The sequence below is a fragment of the Schistocerca gregaria genome, chromosome 2, assembly GCF_023897955.1.
Source record: "Schistocerca gregaria isolate iqSchGreg1 chromosome 2, iqSchGreg1.2, whole genome shotgun sequence".
Taxonomy (NCBI): Eukaryota; Metazoa; Arthropoda; class Insecta; order Orthoptera; family Acrididae; genus Schistocerca; species Schistocerca gregaria.
This window is the reverse complement of record NC_064921.1, coordinates 256,272,333-256,292,502: the sequence shown is the minus strand read 5'-3', so window position 1 is coordinate 256,292,502 and position 20,170 is coordinate 256,272,333.

The following is a 20,170-nucleotide window of genomic DNA, read 5'->3' as shown; positions in this document are numbered from 1 at the left end:
CTATTTAACCGGTCGCAGTGCTGCTCTTCTTACCGATTGAAGGGTAGAAATGTATTAAAAAAGGCCTGTCGTTCACAATTATAAAAAGTTGTAAAATATTAAGAAATAAGGTTAATAACGCGTATGGCGAACAACAAGTCTTACTCTGAAATTCAAGAAAGAAACACGAAATAAGTCAAACAAAGAGGAAGATGGAAATACAGCTCAGCAACCGTATAAAATGTGTCTGAAATTGCAGTTTATTGTAGGGCAAGAAGAATAAAAAAGCAAACTAACGTATGAAATCTGTAAGAAACCTACAGCCATAGTGCTTACAAGGAGAAGTTCCGGTCTTCTGTTTCCGTGATATCTTTCGTAACAGCAGTTGCTGCACCCTCCAACAGACTGCGCAGCGGTCGATTGTGGTGAGGTAAGGACTTATTGGACCAAACTGATGAGGTCGTCGGTACGCGGTCGCTTGTCACTGGCTGAAGTAGGCTTCTAACAGTGCTGCTCGTAAGACACATTCAGAATTTTTACGAACTTCCAGCATGCTGGAGTAGCTTGGGTCAGCAACTTCTGTTAATAAGCAGAACGAAAAAGAGTGAATAAAAAGAAAAATTGGCAACTTTGGACTGGTTTTTTATTCACTATTTAGAACTGTTATCGTGTTTAGTGAAGTTAAAGAATTTTCTATCAAAATGTAACAGTAGAGTAATATTTACGTATGTTTGTTGTCTTTTTACGCATTTACTGATAATTTGCGTCATGTACTGAACTATTGTCATCTGACAAAAAAAACCAGCGTTAATGACTATACCGTGCTGTTTCGTTGTCCAGTGCCGCTAAGGATACGACAACTCATCTGCAACAGGCAGGCACTCTTTCAGACACCCAAGGACCGCCAGTGATTTTGCTAAATGGTCTAAAGCAATTCCGAGAAACGACATTCAGTTAACAAGTAAGTAACACGTATGTGACAAACATTTCGCTGGTAATTTGTATCCTAAAATGGGCTCATTAGTTATAGAAGGAAACAGGATCGACATACCAAGAACAAGATGGAATTTAAAACCAGTATCAGGGAGTCACATTTTTCCAAACTTGCCAAACTATTCAACAACTAACTTGAAAACACGCATACCTCCTCCGACACGAGTAGTGAAGAAAATAGTCCCATCTTGTACCAAAACTTCAGTGTTTTGTACATCAGTTGCAGTACCTAATGCTTCCCACGTATCAGGTAGTGACGTTGATGCCAGAATACGCAAAGTCAAAAATCTTAAAACAATGTTAGTGAGAACACAGAATCAGCTATTGAAAGAGAGGGAGAGAGTAATTTTGTTACAAAAGGAAATTTCTGTTCTAACACAATCCAAGTCCTATGCGTTTAGTATGTCGGATTTCCTGAGCAAAAAACAGAACACTACGCTTAGGAAATTCCAAACAACCCCAGCTGGTATTCGATATAGTGATGAGTTTATTCTGGAAAGCTTGCTTCTAAAAATGAAATCACCAAGGGGCTACAGGTATTAGCGAAAGCACGACTTCTTCTCGCTGCTTTCTGAACATCATTTAAGAAAGTTCTACAAGAGATTTAAATGCTCATATGGTGTCAAAACGCATGCCATGAGTGCTATCAGAGAAGTATTTTAAAAGGAATAGGACGAAAATAAACGTTTAGAAGTTGTAATTTTCAATGAAGCTAAATTAAGGGAAGACATTCAGTTTAACTCCTCCTTATTGAAATTAGATGGTTATGTAGTCTTAGGTGACTAAACTTCAGAGGATAAAAAGAATAGTTTGGCGAACCATGTTTTGGTATTCATGTTTATTCCTCTCCTTTATGGCTAGATACAACCAATAACCGATTATGCGAGTCAAAATCCAACTTCCGGTGATATCCTGGCTGAAATACTGATACAGGTAATCATACAGTTGAAACAAGCTGGAGCAAGAGTGATAGATTTCGATCTGATGGAAGTCAATTAAATAAAGAATTAATCTAGGAATTACCAGCAAACCAGGAAACGTTAAAAGTAGTATCCAAAATCCAGTCCATCAGGACATACAATTTTGGGCCCTTTCAGGCTATTTACACATTGTAATGTTGATGCATTAAGTTGTTCTGAAAGCGGTGCTGATATTCAAGACAGTAAAAGCGGATTAAAAGCTGTGAGCTATCTGGGGAAGTTAACCTTGCATTACTGAGCAACTATTTCACCAGGTATCCAGTCTAGCTTACCAAATTCCCAACCAGACTAACATTAATTATAATCTTTTAACAGTCATCTTACGACAACCGGTGATATATATATATATAAACCGGTGATATATATATATAAAGAATTTAAATAAAAAGAAATAAATCAGTTTATATTTGGACATTTATTTTAACATTTATCATTGTTGCGTTAAAATTTCAGCATATTAAACTTGATTCATAGCTTAACTGGTGCCTTATTTAGGATTGTGAAAATGTGAGTTTGTAATCTTACAGAACACATCAAATATGGAGCCAAGATTGGGAGACTGCATACAACACTGCATTCATAACATAACCACAACCAACCGATTCAATTTCCACCCAAACAAGTTACGTTCGTAGCGCAATCCCGTCCGTCATGAAATTACCACACACTGGTATACTAAATTCATACTAACTCTGTGTGAAATCTTCCAGAAAAGAATAGCCGAGGGCTACTTTGATGATTACACCACATGCTTCACGTGGTAAACTTGGTTTACACAAAGATTGTAAGTCCACAATAATTTTGATAATTAAAATAAATTACATCGAAATGCAATTTACAAAAGAAAAACCTCGAACTGGTTAATATCGTCTTACTATTAACCTGATGGGTCAAACAATTGTATAAGCACGTGGTACTGGTCTCACAAAGTACACCCCACGTGGGTTGAACATAAAGAAAAGTTGCTATATTGAAAAATATTGTCAAGACGAGGCGTTATAATCTCACGCACATTCGCATTTAAGACTGATGATCTTAGAGTTACTGATCAACACGTCGTTCCACTTTACTCACAGAGTAGTGGCAAAGCAACTACCGGAAGATGTTCTGAACTTCATACTCGAATTACACTGCGTTGCAATTTAAGATAACATTAGATATTTTAGATCTAAATCTGAAATAAAGGTGATTAAATTTTCAGTTAGGCTGAACATAGGAAATCCATTGTCCTACGGACTTAGCAGAGATGCGCTTAGCCGAAGATCTTACCACTTCAGACGTTCGCCCCGGACCGACTGCTGTGGGCCCCTACCAAGGGTGCTTCACAGATACAAACGGAAGTGACCAGAGAGGCAGCAGCTTCCTATACCAACATGACAAGGGACGGACAGGACCATACTAAGAATAGAAACCTCTTTGCTTTTAGACAGCGTAGCTACCTGTTCCGATGTTCGTCCTACTGTTCTCTAGCGGACAGGCTTGTCCGCTACCATCAAGCATGCAACTAGAAATACATTTGCTCATTCATCCTTTCACACAGAAGAGAAGGGGGATGACAGTATCTTATCATATACAGTATATAAAAGAAAGCGGATGTAGGATCCGTATGAGACTGTGTGACATGAATTACATACAAACTGTGTCTTAAAGTGTAGTAGTGTGACAGATCGTTCTTGATTATGTGTAAAAGTAACACGTTCCACTGCTCAGTCTCCTCGCAGATAGAGTTAGGAACACCACAGTAAATTTAGAGGTGGAATGTATGCCGTAAATGACAACAGATTTAAGAAATTAACATTAAAGGAATCCAACAAGCACCTTTCAACATATTAAAATGTATAAGGTACTATTTTCACGATAAAAATAATTTTCTATACAAAAATAAACTGTAGGTTTTCTACAGCTACATATGTTACAGTGCGTGTTTGGTGTATGCTTTGGTCTCGTCTCATGAATTTACAGGCCTTAGAGTTTGTCCAAAATCGCCTTTTCCCCATATAGACCGCACGTCCGTCCAAAAAAATGAATGCGAAGGCAACTTTTGATTTATTCAGCAACTCAACTGCAAAAACAATTAAAATTTTCTTGAAAACTAGCCCCAAGAATTTTAGCGGCACTGAAAACACGTAATGCATCACAAGGGATATATCAAATGCACTCAACTCTAGAATACCAAATAACTCACTCTGCAAAGGTTGCCCTTCACACAAAATATTAATTGACTTTTATGAAACCATTTGCTCAAAAAATAACACATCTTCCTTAGGTAGAACAGTGGAATCTCTCAGAGTCACGTCAAAGAGTACATTGGATGTTTCTCAGTATTTATGGTTCAAATTTCTTGAGTACGTAATGACAGAAAAATTCAATAGAGACCCTCTGGAACAACATTTCGGAATTTAAAGGTCTATAAGTTGTGACGCCCATCCAGTAACTGTAGATTTTCTGCATTTACGTTTGTTACAGTGCATGTATGTCCTCGTTAAGGTGGCTCTGTCTGCATCCGGGAACTGTGAACCGAATTCACAGCCACCTCGTGCGTCATTTGTGAATCGGAAGCGTTTACATCCTAAAGAAATGGAGGTACGAAATAAACGCATTAATTTATCTCCTGAGGAGAAAATTAAGGACAAAATGTTGATAGCGGACTGGGAAAATGCTCTTCCTATTCCGTATAAAGACAAAATTCCAAAACAATGTTTAGTTTATGAAATGGCAAGTTACATTGTGAAAAACAAGACGAGCACACGAAATATGTTGAAACTCTTGTTAGTGAAACGCTGTATGGCACAGTAGCTTCAATATTCAGTGCCATAAAGGAATTTGGCTCAATAAATGGCCTTTCTTATTTGACTTACCCGTCCGAAAGCGGTTTCAACATTCTTTTACTGGTTGAAATAGTTCTTGAAAAGAAACTGTCTTCCATCTCGAATTTATGGCATGATATATGAGTGTATAGACAGCTTGACGAAATTTTTTAAGAACAGATGTTTTAGGATGTTTTGTGGAACATAAAATTGACGTTCCGGTAAACTAATTTTCCATTTCATGAAGTGCCGCTTTTTTTCTTTCGCACGAAATAAACCAGTAAAGAGTTGTGAATGAAGATTGCGAAGTCATCACTCAAGCATTTCAAAGATTGTGACAAGTAACAGCTACAAATTATAAGGAGAGTTTATATTATCTTTTATCTTCTAGGTTTTAGTCTGTATTATTAATTGGAATGTACCTGTATAGAAGATTTTTTTTCCTTTTTTTATGTTAAGCTACACTTTCATCTTCGTCAGTAAATTTTATTTGCTTATTGTACGTGACCCAATGTTTCATAACTGTCTCAAAGGATGTCAACGTTTTATATTTTCAAGCAGATAACATAGTTCTCATGTATTGTCTTAATCTTGTCAAATACAGCGTTTTAAAACTGTGGAACATCGGACTAGTACATATACCGAGACGTTCCCTGCCTAGCGCTAAGCGATGGTAGAGCCACCTAGCGGCAGTCCCACGGAAACTGGTAGACTGCCTACACTTCTTCTAGACTCTATGATACAACTGTTGAAACAATAATGAATGTAAAAACTAGTCACCCTTATCAATGCAGACATGATATCTTCAAAACTGATGGTCAGTAAAGGAAATTTGGAAATTTGTGGTAAGTTCTATGGGACCAAACTGCTGAGGCCATTGATCCCTAGGCTTACACACTACTTACTCTAACTAAAACTAACTTTCTCTAAGAACAACAGACACACCCATGCCCGAGGGAGGATTCGAATGTCCGAGAGGGGAGGCTGCGCAAGATGGTCATATTTCATTTTCATCAGTCGCTTCAATCTGCATGTGTTCATCAAGGATGTTTGAGACTTGGAAATGTCTAGAACGATATAGTTTCAAATAGATTTGGCTTTAAACAAATTGTAGCTGCTAACATTCATAAATTGAAAGGACTTGATTTCAATTGTACAAGATTAAAACTAAAATCGTAAAGTGTTAGTGTAGGACAGGACACAAATTATATTAGGTGACTTATGTGGAAAACATACCTGCTAAAACTGTTAGGTTTTTTTTCAGAAATATAATAAAAGCAAAAGCTTTACGATCAGAAATTCTCTCCAATATCAATTAAAACTACATATGGGCTCATTACAGAACAAATTTTATAAATCAGGTTTATGTAATATCAAATGTAAGGGCTGTGTTAAACAGGCTGAGACGTAATTAAAAAAAGACTTAAGGAACACAGGAACAACACAGGGAAATTTACTTTAGGTTTACAACTTTTAAATAATAAAAATTCCTTGGAGAGTGTTGAAGAGAAATTAGGAATCTTGGCAGTAGCTCCAAAAAACTCTCTCGCGGGTATGCTGAAAGAAAGAGAAAGAAAGAACACCATACAGTTGTTAAATGGACAATATTTTAAAGAAAGAAATCTTTTTTCCAAATTACTGTAAGACATATTCCTACGTAATTTTAACATTTAATTGACTGTTCTTTTCTACAACGCTTTTAAAATTTAAGTTTACACTAGTTTGCATTTTATATTACTTTTTTGATACCTAAGGGGCAATTAGAAATTTCCTTTGGAGTGCCACGCTGACTCCTTGGCTACATCACGGTGCCTATATGGACTGTCTCTCCTAAGAGTCGCCGAACGCATTTTCCCTGGTATTTCCACAGATATTTGCAGTTTCCGTAGTTTCTGTTTTGCAATGTGTCGTGGTGACAGAAACTGTCGGTTTGTTTCCCCTTGCGAGAAAAATTATTTTTAAAGCGAAATTTTACATGGCCCTTCGATTGTTGTTGTTGTTGTTGTCTTCAGTCCTGAGACTGGTTTGATGCAGCTCTCCATTCTACTCTATCCTGTGCAAGCTTCTTCATCTCCCAGTACCTACTGCAACATACATCCTTCTGAATCTGCTTAGTGTACTCATCTCTTGGTCTTCCTCTACGATTTTTACCCTCCACGCTGCCCTCCAATGCTAAATTTGTGATCCCTTGATGCCTCAAAACATGTCCTACCAACCGATCCCTTCTTCTAGTCAAGTTGTGCCACAAACTTCTCTTCTCCCCAATCCTATTCAATACGTCCTCATTAGTTACGTGATCTATCCACCATATCTTCAGCATTCTTCTGTAGCACCACATTTCGAAAGCTTCTATTCTCTTCTTGTCTAAACTATTTATCCTCCATGTTTCACTTCCATACATGGCTACACTCCATACAAATACTTTCAGAAACGACTTCCTGACACTTAAATCAATACTCGATGTTAACAAATTTCTCTTCTTCAGAAACGCTTTCCTTGCCATTGCCAATCTACATTTTATATCCTCTCTACTTCGACCATCATCAGTTATTTTACTTCCTAAATAGCAAAACTCCTTTACTACTTTAAGTGTCTCATTTCCTAATCTAATTCCCTCAGCATCACCCGATTTAATTTGACGACATTCCATTATCCCCGTTTTGCTTTTGTTGATGTTCATCTTATATCCTCCTTTCAAGACACTGTCCATTCCGTTCAACTGCTCTTCCAAGTCCTTTGCCGTCTCTGACAGAATTACAATGTCATCGGCGAACCTCAAAGTTTTTACTTCTTCTCCATGAATTTTAATACCTACTCCAAATTTTTCTTTTGTTTCCTTTACTGCTTGCTCAATAAACAGATTGAATAACATCGGGGAGAGGCTACAACCCTGTCTCACTCCTTTCCCAACCACTGCTTCCCTTTCATGCCCCTCGACTCTTACAAATGCCGTCTGGTTCCTGTACAAATTGTAAATAGCCTTTCGCTCCCTGTATTTTACCCCCGCCACCTTTAGAATTTGAAAGAGAGTATTCCAGTCAACATTGTCAAAAGGTTTCTATAAGTCTACAAATGCTAGAAACGTAGGTTTGCCTTTCCTTAATCTTTCTTCTAAGATAAGTCGTAAGGTCAGTATTGCCTCACGTGTTCCAACATTTCTACGGAATCCAAACTGATCCTCCCCGAGGTCCGCATCTACCAGTTTTTCCATTCGTCTGTAAGAATTCGCGTTAGTAGTTTGCAGCTGCGACTTATTAAACTGATAGTTCGGTAATTTTCACATCTGTCAACACCTGCTTTCTTTGGGATTGGAATTATTATATTCTTCTTGAAGTCTGAGGGTATTTCGCCTGTCTCATACATCTTGCTGACCAGATGGTAGAGTTTTGTCATGACTGGCTCTCCCAAGGCCGTCAGTAGTTCTAATGGAATGTTGTCTACTCCGGGGGCCTTGTTTCGACTCAGGCCAATCAGTGTTCTGTCAAACTTTTCACGCAGTATCGTATCTCCCATTTCGTCTTCATCTACATCCTCTTCCATTTCCATAATATTGTCCTCAAGTACATCGCCCTTGTATAAACCTTCTATATACTCCTTCCACCTTTCTGCCTTAGCCTAATGAGATATTTGTTTTGTCTTGGTGTATTAACAGGGACAGTGAAACACGAGGAAAAACCAATGTATTGTTCCATTTATTTTCTTACATTTAATTGAAATATTATCCAGTCATGACAGGAATCACACAAAGCTATGCTCCATGTTAAAATCAAGTTAAAAAAGGAAGAAAAAAATTTGAACCTATCGTTGAGCGAAATCCAAAGGTTTCCGACTTTCCTCTTTGGTATTTACTGACATGACTGTAAAGCCCGCTACAATTGTAAAAACTACCAATTTGCGTGAATCGCGGTCGTAATAGCCACTCAAGTTGCAGATGTCACGTACAAGCATGGAATATACAGGGTGAAGAAAAATACCGCACTCGGAGGTCGACATGCGATTCCTCATCCACATTTAAGACAAAAGTTTATATAGCAAAATCAGATCGGGTGCATTTTGAAAACGGATGAGAACGGGGATCTGGCAACCTTGTCACATTGTGCAGTGCACTAGAGTGTACAGGATAATGTGTATAGTCCCGCACTATTGCACCAGCCGCCGTAGCTCATTGAGCAGATTTGCTGGGCCGTTAAATTCACCATCACCACGGAGGCTATGGCGCGAATCGTCGTTGATTCCTTTTTTTTAATATACGTTCGTTCCCTAGTCCTCATCGTTTATAACCAGGCCATCATTTTAGCACATGACAATAGCGTATCAGATGGCAGTGGGATCCATTAAACTGCATGTATGTGTCTACTAACCGCACGGTGTATAACCATAACTGGCCCTTTCGAGTTTATGTTAGGCGGCTTCGCGATGGATCACACAAATGTTCAAACGTGTGTGAATTCCAAAGGGACCAAACTGCTGAGGTCATCGGTCCTTAGAATTACACACTACGTAAACAAACCTATGCTAAGAACAACACGCACATCCACGCCCGAGGGAGGACTCGAACCTCCAGCGGGACGCGCCACACAATCCGTGTCATGGCGCCTGAGACCGAGCGGCATGGAGCACACAAACGATGAATGCGTCGACATGGTGTGGGTCCTGGGTGCATCCGATAAACAAGCTGCTATTGCTGCTGCTGCTCCTGTCGCTCGTGCGTATGCTGCACGTCACCCTCAAAGGCGGCATCCCATTCGACTGAGTGGTCCAAAATTATTCTAGTGCCATATTTGTTTCATCTATATGTATTAACAGCGACTGTCAAACACGAGGAAAGACCAGTGTTCCAGCAGCAATTACTGAACATCGCTGCTACATGTCCGTGGCAGTCACCGCGGGACAGGACGGTGCTGTCGCTTCTAGAGTAGTGATTATACTTCGTGTTTTACTGTCGCTGTTAATACATATCGTTAGAACAGATATCTCACTAGTCTGACTGCTCAATCGCTTTAAAAATGGTGTTTCTCTTAAAGCTCTCCGCACTCTGCGTCACTTCATAACCACTATTTGTTTTGCTTAACTTCAGCGACAAACTGCACAAAAAAATTAAAATTAAAAAAATGCAAAATCTACCTAAACACCAGAGAAAATGTCATTGGCGACCCACACCGATATCGGAGTAACCATTAAAACGGAATTATTTTTATCGCCACTTACACATTTACCAATAACTCCCTGATAAAGTTGTAGTAGAATGATGGCATATCCATAGAGATTTTCTTAATACGATAGTGCACTTCCTATGTTTCTCAGAACTACGTTGCAATGTTCCTTTGGACATCCATGAATGTCCGAAGCAACAGGCCCTGCGGCTACTACAGTCGATGTGAAATACATGTAATGTAGTCGCAGTTACGAATATGGACAGCCTTCAACAGCATGATGGAAGGACGACATAGAAGTCCGCCCCTCGTAGCTGAGTGGGAGCTGGCACGGTAGCTCAGCGTGTTCGGTCAGAGGGTTTAGCTACCTTCTGTAATAAAAGAACTGAGTAAACGGATCAACGAACAACCTGAACGAGTGTCACTGGGCGCCCGCCACAAACTAAGTCAACGAATAACAGAATTAAACGATGAAAAAAAAGTGGTCAATGCGACGGAATGTCATATCTAACAACCTGGGTTCGATTTCCGGTTGGGTCAGAGATTTTTTCCGCTCAGGGACTGCGTGTTGTGTCTTCCTTATCGTCATAATGTCATCCCATCGACGCGCAAGTTGCCGCAGTGGCGTCAACTCGAAAGACTTGCACCAGGCGAATGGTCTACCAGACGACAGGCCCTAGCCACACGGCATTTGCATTTTACGACATAGAAAATCTTTGCCGGGTCGGGACTCGATCCTTGAATTATTGCGAGCGGTTGAATGCATATGGAAGTTTGGGTCTGAAAGTGAGTCGTGCGCGGACAGACTAACGGTAAGGCAACCGCTCCCGATAAGCGGGAAATTCAGGTTCGAGTTCCGTCCGGCACAGATTTTCATTGTCGTCATTCCATTATACAGTTGATGGTTGTCCACATTCACAACTGCGAATTCATTTCACGTATAGATTTACTTAAAGACGGGTTTTGCATGGTGAATACAGAGGACGTGCTTACATTCCATTTATTTGTCATAAATTCTGCTCTGAAGATTACATCTCTATAATACTTCGTGACCGTACCTATATCTGCAGCGACTGTAAAACACCAATTATTCGATGTCACTGAACATGGAACGTCCTTGTTTCTGCTACCATGTACATTGACAGTAATTTCTTTCACTGCGTTTACGTAAAACACCATAACCCGGAGAAAAGAAAAAGTAAAAAAAAAAGGGAAAATATATCGTAGGCAGATTGTCGCTGTCGAGTTGTTATTTTGAGACCTGAAAAGATCTGAAATGGGCGTGTGTGTGTGTGTGTGTGTGTGTGTGTGTGTGTGTGTCGATCGCTGATCTGATAATGATGTGCAAACCTTCATACTGTAGTCATACTCAAGAAAGAAAATTGTAATGGATACTAAAGGATTACGAACGCTGTGATGTGCAATCCTTCATACTGTAGTCATACCCAAGAAAGAATACGAGGGATATTCGGAAAGTAAGTTCCGATCGGTCAAGAAATGGAAACCACTGCGAAAATCTAATAAAGCTTTGCACATACGTGTTTGACAGTGTCTCTAATATACCTTTCGGTTGCATCAGTTCGCTCTTTTTAGTTCTGAGCGCATGATGAGTACATAAAGATGCGTAGAAAATAGTGCCTCCCGCCAAGTATGAGTTCCTGGTGAGAAATTTCACCTGATGCTATGCACGGGGAATGAAAATGCTCCTGCAGCGTTTTCAATGGGAAATGTTTGATCACCCGTACTATAGCCGGTAATTGGCTCCCTCTGTTTTTCATCTCTGCTCACATTAACTACTGGCTATGAAGACAACATTTTCGCACAGACAACGAGCAATAGATGAGCGTAGATAATTGGAGGGAAGCGTAGGCGGCTGCCTTCTATGACGAGGGTATTGGAAAGTTGGTATAACGGTGCGACAAACGTCCTAGCTGGAGCGGTGACTATGTAGAGCAGTACCTGGAAGGCGGAGCCATCTGTCGCAAGTAAAACATTTCTGATTTTCAATGTAGTTTCCATTTCACGACTGATCGGAAATTACTTTCTGGACAAGCCTTGTATGATAATGGATACGTAAGGATTACAAACACTGTCTGAACTCTTCATAATGTCTCAAAGGCACACACAGCATACATTTCATATAACAGAGCGTAACGGGAAATAAAGTGCTTGCGGATCTCAGTATAGAACAGAATAAGTAAGTAGCAGAGTAATGAAAGCAACCGTTCAAAGAAAACTGTGTTAGCTTCACATTTATAGCGATCCGCAGTACAGTGAGGTTGTTGTCCAGAGTATGTTTTCATGTATTCATGCTGAACGTAATAGCTACGCATCTGAATAAGAACCATACAACAGCAGTCCGACATACCTCTTACGTGATGCAGCGTTACCACACATAGCAGCCAGATGTCCGGCAATAGCAACCCATGTCACATTACCTTTCTTGATGGCTGAAAATAACTACCATACAGAGATAACGTGCCAAAATCAATCATCTGACTCAAAACTTGCTTCGTGATACATAAACAAAATAACTTCCTTTTCGGCTAACATTCATCTAACCTTAGGCCAACAAGATGGCAGCGACAGAAGTTCTGTGCATTTAGGCAAAATATGAAGAAAGCAAGAGATTCAGCTACAAGTAATGGCGTATCAGGAACTTTAAGCGATGAGTATATGCTCTAAAATACATAGACACAAATTAAAAATTTGCAATGAGAATTGTATGTATATTCATTCTTACAAAATAAACTTCCACCGTGGGAAGCACAATCCGATATTACGTTACATAACGCAGTCAAAGAGTCATTGTTCTGAAACCGCAACGCATAAGTACCTATAATGATACAAAAGCTTGACACACTATGGCGTCTTCCTCCGGCTCGTCCATACTTCAATCGGCAGTGTCGACACACGCAAAAAACAGGTCAGAGTTCAATGTCCAATGTGGGTTAATGACGTCAAGTTGGCACCAAATTTCATCAAAATTCTACCCAACGCCACAGAGGACGAGTCACACGATGAAAAGGTCGTCACATCCCTTTCTTTACACACATTTACCTCTTCTTGGAGCTTCTGCATTGGAGGTCAGGTCCGCGTAACCCAGCATTGAAATCACGTGGTTTTCGCATAGGTGAAAACATTTCAAACACACTGACATTTAGATTCCACACGAAACGCCTCTGAACGTGGCATGAAGGGCATCTATGAAACGACCCCATCCATTCCCTCGCCTTGGAGCGTTGATTCCGACGCATTTCGCAGTTTGCAGTGAGATGTACAGTAGGAAGCTCTTGAGAAATTTTGCAACTTCCGACACCCTGCCGACGATTCAGTCCTCCTCTATGGCTATCATGGGCTGCAATTCCATTAAATGTTGTGATTTCACATGGCAAGCGTCACTCTATGATCCCCCCCCTCCCCTCCCGCTGTTCTTAATGCCATCGGTGCAACATGTGCACATGGATTAGTCACTCTAAAAATGCCACTGTGCAGACACACATTTACCGACCCCTACCTGCCGGCCAGATAGGCAACCCTTTCAACACCCTTCTGATTTTGCAAGCGGCTACCAGGCGCAGGTGCGGAGCGGGTTGCCTGTCTCACCAGCGGGTGGGGATCGGTGAATGAGTATCTATGTACAGGGGCAATTTTAAAGTGCTCTGCAAAGGTGCCCTACTGGCACCAAGGTTGCTGATGAAGTGGGGAAAGGGGTGAGGTCTCAGACGGACCCTTTACAGTTTCATTCATGCGTTTTTCAATACTGCAGCACCAGGTCCACGTGCCAAAGGAGAACGTGAAAAAGTAGGGAGGAAAAAACATGAATAGCTTTTTCAGTTTTGGATCAAGTTCAGACTACGTCGAATGGTACTGAATGGTCCCTAGGGGTTACACCCTGGATACCAAAATGAAACTTAGGGTGACGCTATACTCTAAAGGGCCGAGATCACGTTCAGTGGAGCTGCAGCCCATAAAGTCAAATAAGATCTGAATCGTCTAGTGGTGCCTGTAGTGGCAAAATCTATCAAGAACATTGTCCTACGTTACATAGGACTGCAAACTGTTGTTTTTGAACGTGAACTATGTGTGAATCAACGCACAAAGGAAGGTGAAGGAAAGGAGTGGTTTCATTGACGCCCTTTATGCCACCTTGTAGGGCCTTTTTGTGTCGGTTCTGAGCGGTGATGTTTCTAAAATGTTTTCCTCGACTACTGTGTGATTTCAACGCTGGGAGTCGCGGTTCTGACCACCACTGCAAGTAATCTCAAACAAACGGGTGAAATGGGATTAAGAGTGGAGGGGGTGATGGGGGGGGGGGGGTCATGCGTATGGCGACAGTTCTAATGTGTGAAACATTCACTGTGAAGTTGGGCAGAATTGTGGTAAATTTTGGCGCCAGTGTGACACCATTAATTCACTTCTGGACTCTGAAATACTTTTCGCATTTGAAGCTTCAATAACCGGAAGGTGACGTCACAAGACCCATGCTTTTGCACCTTTACAGGAGAAAGCTGTAGGCAGCGTTGAGCTAGATTTCAAACTTAATGCGGGATAATTCAGGGATTTGAAATAAGAGACCTTTTAATTGTGTTGCGCAGTGGGCGTGCGGTTCTAGACGCTACAGTCGGGAACCAGGCGATCGCTACGGTCGCAGATTCGAATCCTGCTTCGGGCATGGATGTGTGTGATGTCCTTATGTTAGTTAGGTTTTTTTTTAAAAAAAAATCTTTATTCATTTATTATTATTATACATGATAACCCACTACCTAACTACATTAGTGGGTCCTAATAGTGATACAGGTATTGCAGCTATTATACACTGACTACACTACGCTACACTACATTACACTACACTACAGGTGATTTTGCTATTATTAATACTATACTTGACCGCTATGGGGTTCTAACAACTACTTAATCTAAGACTTAAATCTACCTGCAGCGTTACAGGTGTGCCAGTGCTACTATAATCTAGTATGTTGGCCGGGCCCACCGAGCTAACCCCAGCGGGCATGCACCTGGCACTGGGCTGGCCATAAATTGTTTTCGCTGCAGTCTATTCTAAGATGTTATCCTATCTTCTACTTCTATTCTAATATTTACATTGGTCATAATCGGGTGTGGTTCAGTCCTGTGTATTTGTACCCCCCTCCCTCCTAGTCCAGGGCAAGGCGGATTCCAGTCGTAAGACGACTGGCCATGTCCTTACCCGGCGGTACAGGAGGGGGTACACTAAGTCGTAATCGGTATTATTTTATTACTTAGTGATTGTCCCTTAGAAAGTTCTTGAGGACTTTCTTTGATACTTCGTTTGTCAGTTCGTTCAGTATATTGAACGTGTTTTCATGCCTTATTAGGTTGTACGTATCATTATTCGGTAATTGCTGTCTGAGATCATGGGCTACATCATCGAAAAGGTGGCACTCGTACACCACATGTTCTGGGGTGCCTTGCATAGCACCACAGTCACACGCGGGTGTAGCCTGCTTCCCAAACCGACATAGATATGTTGGGTATGGTCCATGTCCAGTAAGAAGGTGCAGCATACCTCTCGTTGGCGTGAAAAATGTGAATTTTGTTCTTTCTTCTACATCCAGAAGCAGCTCATAAGTTCTGCGTCCCGTATCCTCACTATCCACTGTTCTTGCCACAGTTCCATCGCTGTCTTTTTAATGGCGTTCTTATCCCCCACATAGACGCCAAGTATTTCCCTGATTTTGTCCCGGTTTTCCCTCTTTATCCAGTACCAGGCGGCCTGCTCACGAATTTTGATGTCCAATGGACATATCCCCATTAGCACAAGAAGCGCTCCTCCTGGTGTAGTCCTGTAGGCCCCTGCTGAACGTAGAAGCCTGTTCCGCTGCACTCTCCTTACAGCCATGGCAGGCATGACCCTCGTGAGTCTGTGTGCCCAGACCCCTGATCCGTATCCAACTATTGAGGTCAAAATGCTATTGTGATATAATTTGATTAAGTTTGGTGGAAGGTGAAATCGTTTGTGACCAATTCCAATAAGGTTATTCAGTAATACCAGGGATTTTTGGGATACGGTATTAATATGTGATGCAAGGTTCCACCTCTCATCGATAATGACACCCAGATAACGGGCCTCGCGGCGCCGAAGAACTGGTGTGCCATTGATTCTCACAGTTGGATTTCTGACCAATTGGCCCTTAAGAAGTATGTATGTAGACTTACTAGGCGCAATCATCATTTTAGTTTTGTGGCACCATGAAGTAAGTACGTTTATGGCACTTGCACCATGAAGTAAGTACGTTTATGGCACTTTCTAGCTTCGGCCGCCGACCAGCAGGAGGAGGTCGTCTGCGTAAGCTATGACCTCTAGCACATCGTCACTGTTCTTCAGGTCTTCTAATAATGGCTCCATGTTGATGTCCCAAAAGAGAGGTCCTAGAACAGAGCCTTGAGGACATCCTTTGCTCACAGTTTTCCTGACTTTGCCGCTAGGGGCCGATAGTCAGACCTCCCTGTCTACACAATAGCTCCTCAGACAGCCGTATAGTAGCCCTGAGCAGTTCTTCTCCCGCAAGCAGGAGAAGAGTGAGAGCCACCACAGGTTGTCGAAGGCGCCACTGATGTCCCATGATGCCGACTACATACTTGTGCGGGGTGGAGTCACAGACCTCGGCGGCCAGGGCGATTGCGTCAGACGCAGAACGCCCAGACCGGAAGCCGAATTGTCTGTCACTCATCCCGCACAGCGTTCGGTGTGCTGTCAGTCTGTTAGCCAGTAGCCTCTCAAGAAGTTTTCCCAGTAAGTCTAACAGGCAGATGGGTCTATATGATTTGATGTCTGTGGGATCTTTCTCTGGTCCCTTTTTAATAATGATTATATTTGCCTTTTTCCATATTGCTGGGAATTTCCCGAGCCTCAGGCACTCGTTGTACAACTTTGTGAGAGGAGCTATGAGCTGGGGAGCAAGGAATTGCACCACTTCCGCAGTAATGCCGTCTGGGCCAGGAGCTTTCCCCCTTTTGAGGGCCTTGATTTGGGCACCAACCTCTTCTTCAGAGAAGGGGTAGGTTCTGGTGTTGTTGCCGTAGTCCCTTAGGTCTTCTCTCCTTATTCTTTTTTGCTCGTCTGTATCATTTTCCTCCTCATCGTCAGGTAACAGGACCCGAAGGAGGGCCTCCGCAGTTTCCTGCCAGGTGCCCGCCATCCGGTCCCCGTCCCTGACGGTGGATAGCACCATAGGTGATCTTATTTTCTCCCGTACTACTTTGTATGGGACGCCCCAAGGGTCTGTAGCCAATTGGCTTTTAACGTAATTTTCCCAACTTCTCATCCTTACTGCCCTAAACTCCTGCTGAAATGGCTCCTTGCTTTCTCTGTAGATTCGCAGCCATCTTTGTTTTTCTCCCCAGACGACACTCCGCTGGTAGTACCTCCTCGCCCTCCTCACAGCCTGCCGCATCTGTTCTAATTCGACCGACCATGGTGTGGGGGTGGCCGCAACGGCTCTCCTCCTGGTTGGTACAGCAGCACGCACCACCCTGGTGATTGCATGTACCAGTTCTTCGGCGTACTTGTCCACGTTTTCATCACCCTCCAGCAATGCCGGAATGCTGCACTCTTCCGCAAGACGGTCCCAGTTAGTCTTGTTATAATTAAGCTGCAGCTCCCACCCCAAGTCCCAGTGACACTCGTTTCCTCCAATTGTGAACGTTATTAAGTTCGCTGGTGGTTGCACTGTCCCATACTTTCAAGTTAGCGACTTTAGTTGCGAGGTTTGGTGTCACTAATGTGACATCAATATTGGTGCCCTCTCGCCCCCCGCCGGAATAGGTCGGGGGGTTCCCTAACTGATTGGCAACCACCAGTTGCAGTGCCATTATTGCCTCTTCGGCCTTGAGCCCTTGTTCGTCGTGTGTGCCACTGAACCATAGGGGGGACTTGGCGTTTATGTCCGCCATTACAAGCATCCTGCGTCCCTGCAATGCCGTGGCAACTTGTATGAGTATCTCTAAAAACTCATCTATTTCTCTTCCATACTGGAAGTACATATTAATGATATACATCACTCCTGTAGGTGTTTGTAATTCCACGACATTGCAGTGTTCGCCAGAATATTGCGCAAGTACGGTGGCTCTGTATGATCTATTGATGACTACCACTGCAGCTTTTGGCTCTGTATCAGAATGTATCATTTGTCAGTTGGCAGCCATGAATGGGATCCGCCCAGCTTGGGAGTACGGTTCCTGCAAACAGAGTACATCTAGACTCTTCTCCTCCACGACCATCCGGAGTTCCTGCAAGACTAGCTTGCTATTGTGAGTGTTGATCTGATCCACGTTTAATTGGCTCACGTGGGAAATAAGTATGTATATGTGATTCTGGCCAGTTTTTGGACCAGTCGTGGGCTACTCTGCCATTTGTTATCAATGATTGATGGTATAATTCATTTATATCAAATTTTTCGTTTCTTCTTTCAAATACCTTTTGGACTAGATCTCGCAGGGCCCCGAAGTCGGTGGGGAGATTCATTGTCTTAAGCTGGATTCTGTCTATCGCCTCCATTACTGGAAAGGTAACGTCCCTGCAATACTCGTGGCCGACTCGTACCACATGTCTTAATGCAGTGGTGAGGATTGCCGGCTCCTCCAATCTGGATAGCTGCAGTGCATGCTCCAGGTTGGGGTATACTCGTAAGGGATCAATTCCCATTCCTCCCTGGGAAGGTGGTTCTGAGGATGGGGCTGTGCTAGTCACTTCCTTACATTGTACATGTTTGGTTACTATTTCTTTGCTGTGGGGTAGTGAACTCCCACGCACAGGATGCCTTTGTGGTCGAGTATGATCTTGGTTCGACCTAGGTTCCCGGCAGAGAGGAGAGGGAGCATCTTCTTCACATGGGTCAGTTTGTATGCACACATCTTTCATAATTATCAAAAATCGCGATTGCGTGATTTTTTGTATGAAATCTTTAAATTTGTTTGCCCTCAGAGCGTCCCTCAGCCTCTTGCTTGGGGATTTCCTTTTTGGCTTCCTGAATTCAGGTATAGCCTCAGCCATAATCTATTCTAGAAATTAGTCTTTGTTCTAGCATCCTGTACGTTGGGCAGTTCCTACCCGTGGTATTGCAGGGTTTTCTTCCCCTTTTTGCGCATGGGATGCAGGTTGTGTTCTTATTACAGCTCTTTCTTGTGTGGTCCTCTGCCCCACACCTGGAGCAAGCTGGCTTCCTCTCGCAATGTTTGTGCACATGGTCCAAGTCGCCACAGTTGTGACAGCGGGGGACTACTAAGTAGTCTCTGACATTAATGGCATGAAAACCAATGTATATTCTCCCCATAGCGGTTAGCTTACGTCACATTTTGCCAGAGACCTCGGTTACGTGATGGACAACATCACGTTCCCGAGGTCCCGTTTTAAAACGCAGTTTGAAATCACTCTTGAAAGTTTCCCATTCAATATCCTCGAAATTTTGATTATACATGGTTTCATAGATATCACTTTCTGTTAATGGTACTGGTACATCGTACAGTATTACTAATGGATTTCTTTTTCTAGGTGGTTCACACTTAATGGCTTTATTCAATTTGGAATTGTTTAATATTTTGTCTCTATCTTCTTCTGTGGCAAGATCAACAACTACGACATTTTTTGTAGCTTTTAATTTGTTGATTTTTATTTTGTCTCTTTCTGGATCTATGGTGATTGTGAAGATCTCCTGCACTTTCTTGATGGTTTGTCCAGGCAGGGTCTTTAGAAAGACCGCCGTGTCTGGTTTCTTGGAGATCTTTGCAATTGTCTCTTTGGTTGATTGGGCCTTCGTTGCGGCTTGCGCCACCACTCCAGCCCATGTCTTGGCCGGTTGTAGTTGTCTCAGTCTTGTGTTTTCTTTTTCCAACTCTTCAAGACGCCCCTCAAGCTTTGCATTTGCAATAGCCCAGGCAGCGAGCTCGTTCTTTATTGCCAGGACCACGGCCTGGCTTATTTTTCCATTCTTGATGCTCGAATCCAGAATTTGACTTATACGACAGTGTCTGTCGTAAACATTTTCATCTTCGTGTCCCATTTCCTCCTGTGAGGTAGGGACAGTAGCCGTACTCGCCCTCGATATCGCACACGTGTCACTCGTCTCCTGGTCAGCCATATTTGTAGACGAGTGAAAAAGATTGGGAGCCCGTCTCTTACTACGGACCGGCTCCTCTGGCATGGGGGGGGGGGGGGGGGGGGACTGTTGCAGTTCGCCCACCGGCCTCGCCCCAAGGCCAAGGACACTCTTCGAACTGC